General features: G+C 39.2%; 1 long non-coding RNA gene across 1 annotated transcript in view; it reads right to left on the bottom strand.

Annotated features, from left to right (window-relative positions):
- Nucleotides 1-910: 910 nt before the first annotated feature.
- LOC134757072 (uncharacterized) overlaps nucleotides 911-10,704 on the bottom strand; it is a 35,136-nt gene continuing 25,342 nt past the window's right edge. The window contains exons 2-3 of the long non-coding RNA XR_010130675.1: nucleotides 6,015-6,358; nucleotides 911-1,468 (exon numbers count right to left, since the gene is read on the bottom strand). This is a non-coding gene — a long non-coding RNA (uncharacterized lncRNA). The remainder of the gene's footprint in view (nucleotides 1,469-6,014; nucleotides 6,359-10,704) is intronic.

The following is a 10,704-nucleotide window of genomic DNA, read 5'->3' as shown; positions in this document are numbered from 1 at the left end:
ATTGAGTAAACAAAATGTGGTATGTTTATACACCATGAAATACTACTTGGCCATAAAAAAGAATGAACTTGTGTCTTTTACAGCAACTTGGATGGAACTAGGAGCAATTATCCTAAGTGAAATAACTCAGAAAGTTAAATATGCATATTTTCACTAATAAGTGGGAGCTAAACAGGGTAAACACACAGACATCAAGTATGGAATAACAGACATCAGAGACTTAGGAGGATGGGTGGATGGGAGGGGGATGAGTAATGAGAAATTACCTAAAGAGTGGAATGTATATACACATTTGAGTGACGAATACACTGAGAGCCCAGCCTTCACCACCATGCAATAGATGCATGTAACACAACTGCACTTGTCCTCAAATTTGTACAAATGAGGAAAAAAGAAATCTATATATTTATATATAAATAAAGACCAGTCAGGCAACCTGATTGGAAACCTTTGGTTTCAAGAAAATAAGTCAATCAATGAGTGAATGAATGAATGAATGAATGTTGGTTCCCAATACTCTTTCCTAGACCCATTATTTCTGTTTTCTTTTTTGGTCTCATGGTTTGGAACACCATCTTGATCCTAATGAGTCTCACATTTTTCTCTCCTATAATTCCATACTTATTTTATTCTAAATTAGATATGTAATAGGCATGTCTCAGAAGCAAAATCTTGATTTCTTACCATCTGCGTCCACCAAGCTTATTTCCCCCTCAACTTTTCCATTTCAGTAATTAATGCCAAAAGTCTCCCAAGTGTTCAAGCAAAATGTCCAGAAATTATCTTTGTTCTTCTCTTAACTCTATGTATGTATTCCCAAAGTGTATGTATTCTCACATATGCACGGACATACACACACACACAAACACACACATGCCATGTAATACATTGACAAATGTCATCAATTCAGCCTCAAACGCATATCCACAGCCTATATATATACTCCACGTTTCCCATAAATATCATTGTTCAGGCTGTTATTACCTATAGGGTGAACCATTAAAAGACCTCCCAACTGGTTTCTGTGTTTCCCTGCTTGCTTTCCTATAATCCACCCACCAAAGAAGCAGAGTTATTTTTAAAATAAAATAATTCAAATTAATATCATTATTCTATTTAAAACACTCTAAGACATTCCCATTGCACCTGAATAAAATCCTAATTTCTTAATCTGGTTGGTAAGCCCTATACAACCCTGGTGCCTGCCTACCAGTCTGTCTCATCTTGTTCATGCTTCTCTCTCACCCGCTGTGCTCCACCTTCTTGCTGTTTCTTGGACACAGCCAGTTTATTCCTGTTTTAGTGCCTTGCACTAGCTGCTCCCTCTGCCTGGAATGACTTGATTCAAGGTCTTTGTGTGGCTGGTTCCATCTCTTCTTTCAGATCTTGATTTATGTCACCTATTCCGAGAAGGGTGATAACCTAATTCAGCCATGAGGTCACTTTATCACATTGATTAATCATAATTCTGTGAAAAAACATTTAACATATTTTTTATTATATGCTTGTTTGCCTCTTCTAGAATTTAAGCATTTGAGAACAAAGATATCACCCATCTTTGTTCACTGCTTTATCCCCAGAATCTAGAAAAGTGCCTCTCACAAGATATGAACTTAATAAATGAATTTTTAAACATGTATCCCCAAAACAAAATATAGAAAACATTAAGATTATTCCCTAAAGTAGCTCAGAGAAACAAAACACAGTGACATTGCAGGTGGCCTTCCTTAATAAAATACCTTGCTTACTTCCTTTTCCATCTGGCAGTAGTTGTTTTGGGGACAGGACTCAACAGGCCCAGTGAGAAGGCACAGCAGCTTTTGCTTAGTCCATTCTGTTAATTCCAGAATGATTTGAAGGCTTAGAGAAGAAATCACAAAACCAAAACATACGACCTCTGACACAATCATCTTGTAGTAACCATATTTCTGAAAAAAACTGCCACAGGCAATTTAAGAGAAGACCCCGAACTAAGAGGTGGGCTCAGTCCTCATCAGGAAATATCAAGAAGTCCCCCTTGCCTTCTCCTTCAATTCTTTTAAATCAGATAAGTAAGAACATTTAAGCTGTGTTTGTGGAATCAGTTGAAAATGGCTTAGCCACGGAAATTATTTTTTTTTCCCCTTTCTAAAATCCTTTTGGTTTTGCTCTGATTTCACTTTTTCTCTCATTCTCTGATGACACTGTTCAATGACTGATTTTATTTCTCTAAAAGGTTAAAGCTAGTGCTTGGACAGGGCATTCTGGGGGCATGAGGGGCATCTAGACCAGATACCAGGTGACTTCCGCCCTGAGTTGGCTAGGCAGTGAAAGTGCCATGACACCGGGTTTGACCCTAATGCACAGAGCAGCAGGTGGGGCTTAGAGGGCCTCTCTAAACTGCCTTTGCCCAAAATGCCCAGGGTGAAATGGCCACTTGCAGTGCGGGGTGGCGGGAAGAGGAGAGGCCTGACCACTGTGACCATTAAAGGTTTGCATTTCCCTTCCTTTGAAATGGAAGTTTCAAGAAAACCTAGAAGTGAATACAGGTTAAGAGTCAACTGAAAATATTGATTGTACAAACTTTTATTCTACATTTTAGATCCAATCAAGTAAATTAGGACTAAGCAAAAGCTGCTGTGCCTTCTCACTGGGCCTGTTGAGACCTGTCCCCAAAGCAACTACTGCCAGATGGAAAAGGAAGCAAGCAGGGTATTTTATTAAGGAAGGCCACCTCCAATGTCACTGTGTTTGTGGTAAGGAAGAATGCCTTAAGATTTTTCAATAGAAGGAATAATAGAGCTGTTATGACAATTACAATTATGCTCCGATGACTTTGAGTCCAGAAAATCTTTGATTAAACTGAATCTTCTCCATTGGAAGCAGGAATCTAAAGAATCATTCATACATGAAGGTATAACCAATTCTTTACTCACAGAATTTAAGAACTAAAATTATTGACTGCTCTGGGAAGTCCATTATGCATCTTGTTAAAATTCTGCCCTTGTTAAAATTCTCCCCTCTGTTAGCCTGTTTTTGCATTGCTATAATGAAATACCTTATAACATAAGTTATAAAGAAAAGTGGTTTATTTGGCTCATGATTCTATAGGAAGCATGGCCCTGGCATCTGCTCCTGGTGAGGGCCTCAGGAAGCTTCCAATCATGGCAGAATGTGAAGGGGGAGCAGGCATGTCACTCAGTGAGAGTGGGAGCAAGACAGAGGGAGCAAGGGCGGGGGAGGCGCCACAGTGTTTTGAACAACCAGATCTCACATGAACTCAGAGCAAGAACCCACTCATTACTTCAAAGACAGGACTGAGCCGTGAGGGATCTGCCCCCATGACCCAAGCATCTCTCACCAGGCCCCATTTCCAACATTGGGGATCACATTTCAACATGAGATTTGGAAGAGAAACACATCCAAACCATGTCACCCTCTTCACAAGGTCAGGGCCCAGAGTGTGAATTACCTGCTACAATCTTCAAAGTGCCATAAATTGTGGAAGCTGCTTGATTTCTTGCTCTGTGGTCTTTGGGTAAGAAGTACTAGAGGTCCATTCAAAATAGCTTATGCTTAAAAGTAGAAATTTGGTGTAATGGTATGGGATTTGATTACACAAGCTAAGGGGAGAACACATCTGATCCCTAGAAACAAATGGAAGCAGGGACTTAGGCTGGCTTTCATATCTGGACTCTTCTTTTTTGGTGGGGGGCGTGGCTAATTCTTCCCTCTCTTTCTTTAGAGTGGCCTCCTCTGCTTCTCCAGTCACCCAGGTAGAGAAAGTGATCCCAATAGTTCTAAGTTTAGATATTATATTTTCTGCTACTATGTCAGAGAATGATCTCTCTCAGTTCTGATTACAAATTCCTAAGAAAGAAATAATGTGCTTTGACCATTTCCTCCAATCTTAGTGTAGCTCCTTGCTACATACCAGCTGATCCTTCTAAAGTTTCTCCCATCTTTGAAAGAAAGCCTACCATTTCTCTCATATCAAGAAATCAGTCAGCTATGATCACTTTAATCATAGCTTCAGACTATTTCATGTCTCAAGAAGGAAACCAATAGTTACCGAATATCTACTATGTGTTTGCTAATTTTATGTGAAGTATCTCATTTAATCTCCACAATAGATATGAGGATAGGTGTTAGGCCTTTGTAATAAATGAAAAAAAGCATTTATACATAGAGACCTTAATGTAGCACGCTCAGTAACACGGCCAGCATGTGTCAAGGCTAAGCCTCTCTGTGAAATGCAGAAATTTTTTCTTACATTCTACTCCCCTCAATTTTTAAAATTTTTTTAAATATAAGGACACCCTATAATCTTTTCTTGAGATTTTTGGTCTAAGAGATCTGGGTTTTCCATATCTCACCAGACTGTGAGTACTTGTGATATTGTAAAATAATTATTTGGTCTTCTTCCCCATTTTCTCACATACAACTCCTAAAATCCTTAGAATATCCAAAGTGATATCTTTTTGTATGCTAATGAATTGACTGATGGCTGGCAGCTCCTAAGCAGCTTCAGTACGGGGCCTGGTCACTGGAAAGACTAAGGCAGGGTTAGAGGGTTGGGACTTTTCCTCCCCTCAACCTCCAGGGAATGAAGAAGGGCTAAAGGTTGAGTTGATCACCAATGGCCGATGGTTTGATTAATCATTCTTGTGTAATGAAACCTCCATAACAACCCAAAGGGACAGGGTTCACAGAGCTTCCGGACAGCTGAACACATGGAGGTTCCTGAAAGGTGGCATGCCCAGAGAGGGCATGGAAGCTCCATGCACCTTCCCCTATACCTTGCCCTCCGCATGTCTTTATCTACATCCTTTGTTATGTTGTTTACAATAAACCTGTAAACCTAAGTGTTTCCCTGAGTTTGTTAACCGTGGAAGGTATCCGAGTTGCCAGGAGTGACTCCATGCAGGTCTATGACAACCTCAATTCTTGCCTCCTCAGAAAAAAGAATTCAACTGAGGGGCAAAGGCAGAAAAAGAGACCTAGGCAAGTTTCAGAGCAGGAGTGGCAGCTTATTTTAAAAAGCTTTAGAATAGAAAAGAAAGTATGCTTGGAAGAGACCCAAGCATGTGACTTGAAGAACAAGTGTGGTCTTTAACCTGGATCCTAGGACTTTATAGGCTGGCCCCTTTCCCATGATTCTACCTTAGGGTGGGCTGCCTGCATGCACAGTACCCTCCTTATGCTTGGGAAATGAGCACATGCAGTGTGTTTAGGAAGTTGTACACATGCCCATCTAAGGCTTTTCTTCCCTTTCCTGGTGGAGTGTGCCTGGAAGATCATACTCAGCCATTTTGTCTCTTAATGTGCATGCCCAGAAATTTGCTCCCCACTGGCATCTGCATTCAATTAACACTTTAGTGCAACAGGTGTAGATCAGGAGGAAGTGGCCTTTCCCTGGCACTGGCTGGCAACTTATCACTTTTAGAGAGGCAATGTGATAATTGCCAAACCATCACCCAACGTTCCTAGTAGGTGAGGGAGGACCCTCTCCTGCCCCACTCATGCCTGTCTAACTACCTGTAACAAGTTCTGTGAGCCACTCTTGCAAACTAATTGAACAGGAGAAGGGAATTTTGGGAACTTCTATTTACAGCCAGTCAGAAGCACAGATTAAAAAACCTGGGGCTTGTGATTGGCATCCAAAGTCGAGGGCAGTCTTGTGGGACTGAGCCCCCAACCTGCGGTATCTGATGCTATCTCCAGGTAGATGGTGTCAGGATTGAAGTGGAGGATACCGAATGCTGGTGTCCACTGCAGAATTGATCACTTGCTTGGTGTGTGGGGTGCAGGGGAGGACCCACATTTGGTCACAGAAGTCTTCTGTGTTCATTGTTGTGGGATGAGAGCAGAGGAAAATCAATTTGCTCCACAGTTTGTTTTTCCTCACACAGTACTTATGTGCTTATATTAAGTTGAGCAATCCACATTTCATTGGCTTATTAACCCCTTCACTATTCAAATCCCATCAATGACTCTGGCCCACCTTCTCCCTAGTGGCCTCAAGGGCATCTCACCTGAGCTCACAGGCAGGCCCTCCTAGACTTGCCTCCTCCCATCCCCTGAGCAGTGATCCATGGCCCAAGGAGCCCTTTGAGATGGCAGTCTCCAGATTTTCCTAATGCAGACGCTTATAGCAAAAATGCTGCTCACTATGCCATGAGTCCTACAGCTTGCTTTCTCCAAAGCTGCAAAATCTTGAGATGATCTAGAAGCTCTGTTTCAGTTTCAAAGTTAAGGGCACTGAGATATCATTTTGTTCTATTTAGAAGTGGATAGAAGACTCCTCTCTCTCACTTTCTCCTGATCTTTTTTAAATGTTTATGCATGAAAGATGCTATGCTTCACTCATCTTTGAATCCTGTGAGATAGAGATAAACAAACCAAGTGAGCACTAAGTAAATGCTTGATGAATAAATAAAATCTGTGGGTGTTAAGTGCCTGATCTCAACTCAGTTGTTGGATTGTTTTAATATACCTTCTAACTGCTGCATAAAACCGAAATACCAAAACTGGGAATGGTTCTGTTAGACCCTCATCCTCAGGAGGCTTGTCCTGGAAACGTGATCCTTATGGACCAGCATTTCTCAAAGTATGTTTCATGGAACATTATTCTGGTAAGTTATAAGCAGATAGCAACTCTGAAACCCAGCAAGAGTTGACTTTGTAAGATAAATGCATGCACATTCCTCTATCAGAGAGCAATGTGTAGAGTAGCCTATGAAGGACTGTTAACTTTGAATAACAAGTTCTTTTCCAAATGCGTGTGGCCATAGAAATACTTGCTCACTTAACACCTATTAACATTACTTGTAACTAAAGGCATATTAATAAGGAAATATTCCTTTTAATGTAGTGTTCTTAAAGAGGAAAATATTTCATCAAAATCATATCTGGAAAGCCATGATGCAAGACTGCAGCGCTCAAGGAAAACTTCATTCCCATTCCCCAATGCACGATCCCCTTTGGTAGTTACATAGTAGCTGGGCCTTTCCCAGATATCTTCTCCAGTGAGACTGACAACCCAGTCAGACCGGAAAGAAATCATGTGTCCATAAATTCCCACTTTCAGGCCTACTGCACCCTTGGCTCTCCGTCTCTGTGGCTGACTATTCACGTAAAACATGGTGCAACTAGAAGGTAAAGAAAGTAAAGATAAAGTGAAATCTAGTTTGCCTTCAGCACTTTTTAATGGTCCAAGATGGTTTCAAGTCTTTTTCTCAATTTCGGAAACATCTATTATCAATGGATCACAGTAATCCTGATCATGGGAATAAAGTCAAAGCCAAAAATTTTGGCAAAATTAACAATAATTGTACCCCAGAAGAGACAGTTACTTATTTTCTTTTTACATGTAAGTAGTCACATTTAAGTTTCTGTAACAGTCATTTTCTAGGAACAAAAGGAATGATTACACACCTGAGCTTAGCTATACAGTGATATCAAATACAAGTTTTGGTATCTCTCCAGATTATCTAAACTACTAAACCAAGCTAGTAGATTTAAAGCAGTGGCCTCTAAAATAGGATGTATTTATGTAAGGGGTTTTCCAGATGATGTACTGGGATACTGAGAAGAATTCTAACACTGGAGAAAAATAATAGAACTTTAACTTTTATCCTTTTCCTATTAATGCTTCTACTTTCTTTGTATTTTCTAAGGTACATAGCACCATTTCAGTAAGTTCTTTTTTTTTCAGGCTAAGGAATTCTCTTTTTATGGCATCTACAGCTTTAATGAGAAAGAACTAGACATTGAACTAACATCTGGCCTGTCCCAAACCACACTGAATAAAGAATCAGGTTCTAAAATTAAAGTGCCACCAGTTAATTTTAAAGCAGGTATTCTATGGAACACTGACTGCTAGTCCTATTATGGATTATTATACAGAATGCTCGGTGTTCCAAATATCTTTAGAAACTTTGTTTTGTAATTTTTCAATCCGTTAATGATCTTCAGTTCCACATTGTTGAACAGGAGATGTTCAGTTCTATTGAGTTTGAACATTGCCTGTTGTTTCTCTGACATTAAATGCAGGTCTGGGACCCCCAAGACATTTCCACAGAACAGCCACTGATGGTAGTTAGCTATAACTTATCTATAAAGAGAAAGACCTTTAAGAAGACAATAACTGCTGTTTATAAATCACTCTGTAATTTGTCCTCAAATTAAAAGTTGTTATGATTCAACATTAAGATGATAAATTCTGAGTGGGAAAATTGAGACTATTATTAATTTTTTGTAATGAAGAAGGTTCATTTTCAAAATAGACTTGGAGTGGCTTTGCTGATTAGCATAATAATAAGATGGTATAGTCTCAAATATCATTATTAACCTTCTAAAAAAAAATTGGAAACCAAAGCATTGTCAGTCTCTATAATTTCACCAGTGCAAGGAAAAAGGTAAGCCATAGGTTTCATGAAATCAATGAATGAGTTATTGTTTCTACAAAACATTCATAATTTGTGTGCATGTGTCTGTGTTTGTTTTCCTTTTTCCCTCATTATTTGACCATGCTGCATGTGAAACAGATCTGTGAGTACATCTGTAACAACATTGCTGGGACTTTAATAAATATAAATAAGACAAATTAAATCAGGTAAAAACTTAATCGAAAAAATGGGATTTGTTCAGTATCTTGAAGGCTTAGCAACTTGTGGAAGCTCAATAAATATTAAATCAAGGTAACAACATTTAAGACCTGTTGAATCACAAGGAAAAACTAATTTCAAAGTCCTCAGCTATCTATAAAGGACCCCCTGCTTCCAGGCACTGAATTCCAATTTTAGGTTTCTACCAGGTATGCTTTAACAGATAAGCTTATAACAGTCTGCATAGGGAAAGATATTATTTGTGATGCAAAGAAGAGTGAAAGCTTTTTGAATATAATGAATAAAACTCCTAGAAGAGAAGACTGAAAACCCCAGGAAGAAAACGATTCATCAGATCAATCGTTGAATAATTTTCTCTACTCTCTAATTGTAAAAATGCTTTGAGAATCTCAAAGCCAAGTTTCAAATCTAAAGCCAAGTTTCAATAACTTCATAGGTGAATTGAGAGCTGTGTGTGGACTAGAATAACTTGAAGTAAAGCCAGTGAACACAGATTAGCTCTGGATAGTCTTACTCTGCAACTTTCTGGAGCCTCCTCTAGAAAAGTTAGGTTTACCAAATAAACCTAGATTTCATAATATTACTTATATATAAAGGTGCTCAACAACATCCTGTATACTTTGGAGTTTCTTCTAGAAAAGTCCCATAAAGATTTTTAATAAGACCAGGTTCCTATTGTAGATCAGCTGCCCAATGTTCAAGTCAGGGTCCTGGCCTCGGCATTTAGTAGGTAGTTGTGTGACCTGAGCATTTCCTTTAACCTCTCTGGTCCTCAGATCTATTGTAAGTAAAATAGCGATGGTAACACTATGTCAAAAGGTTTCTGTGCAGATTAAGAGAGAAAATATACGGAAAATAAACTGCATATAAGAAGCTTGGAATAAATAATTGTTAAATCTAAAAGGGATCTAAAAGAATCTAAAATCTAAGACTCTCCAGGTGAAGCAGATGAAAGCCTTTGGCTGCTATATTGGTTAACTACAGAATGCTGGAGAGTATCCGCAAGTAGCATCAGGCCATAGGGTATCTACCACTAGTCCCCATCCATGGATGGGAAGAAGATTTTAGAAAGACTCTGGGATGGTTTCAGAAAGTCCAGAGGGCACTGGACGGAGTCAACACACTCAGGTACACTTTAATGCCGCCTTTGGAAGTCAATACCATATTCAGTTTCCCAACATAGAAAGGCTTTTGAAAGATGAACCAATTCTGCACCACCTACAAAGCTTCAGATTACTTGAAGTACTCATTAATTCCCATGACATTTTCTGCCTGTTGAAATTGTTCAATGCTTACCTCAAACTTGGCTTTTCCCAAATATTTCCCCATATCAAATGTTTGCTTTCCCACCACTGAAAATCACATTGCGTTTTGCATCTATAAACATATCTCAATTTATCTTAACTTACATTTATTTGTATGATTGTCTTACTGTCTATGTTAATCTGCTATTGCCATCATAATGCTGCAAGAAAAAAAACCCAAATATTAATGGCTTACAACCACAACCACTGAGTTTTCTCCTGTTACTGTGTTTGTCGTTTTCCTATGACTGGTGACTATCAGGTGCATGTTCTTTCCATGGTGGGTCACAGTAGTATTAGAAGATAAGCCAAACCACACAAACACATTTTGAACCTGTTCTACATCATGCACACTGATATTCCAGGGGCCAAGAGAAGTCACGTGATCAAGCCTAACATCCACTGGGCAGGGGCGTATATTTCATATACACTAGTGGAAGGCTTGTCAATGGCACAAAGGTGTAAAAAATTGAGAACAATTATCCAATATCATATTATGTATAGCATATAGCAGGCTCTATTATGCCAAATATGTATTGCTCATTTATGGAGTCTAAACAGCTCTGTGCTTTAAAAGCATTTGCTCCCACCCAGATTCATAAAGCAAGTCCTTAGAGACCTAGAAAGGGACTTAGACTCCCATACAATAATAATGGGAGACTTTAACACCCCACTGTCAACATTAGACAGATCAACGAGACAGAAGGTTAACAAGGATATCCAGGAATTGAACTCAGCTCTGCACCAAGCAGACCTAATAGACATCTACAGAACTCTCTACCCCAAATCAA

The sequence above is a fragment of the Gorilla gorilla genome, chromosome 14, assembly GCF_029281585.2.
Source record: "Gorilla gorilla gorilla isolate KB3781 chromosome 14, NHGRI_mGorGor1-v2.1_pri, whole genome shotgun sequence".
Taxonomy (NCBI): domain Eukaryota; kingdom Metazoa; phylum Chordata; class Mammalia; order Primates; family Hominidae; genus Gorilla; species Gorilla gorilla.
The sequence above is the reverse complement of the archived record's forward strand: the minus strand, read 5'-3'. Positions and strand labels throughout refer to the sequence as shown.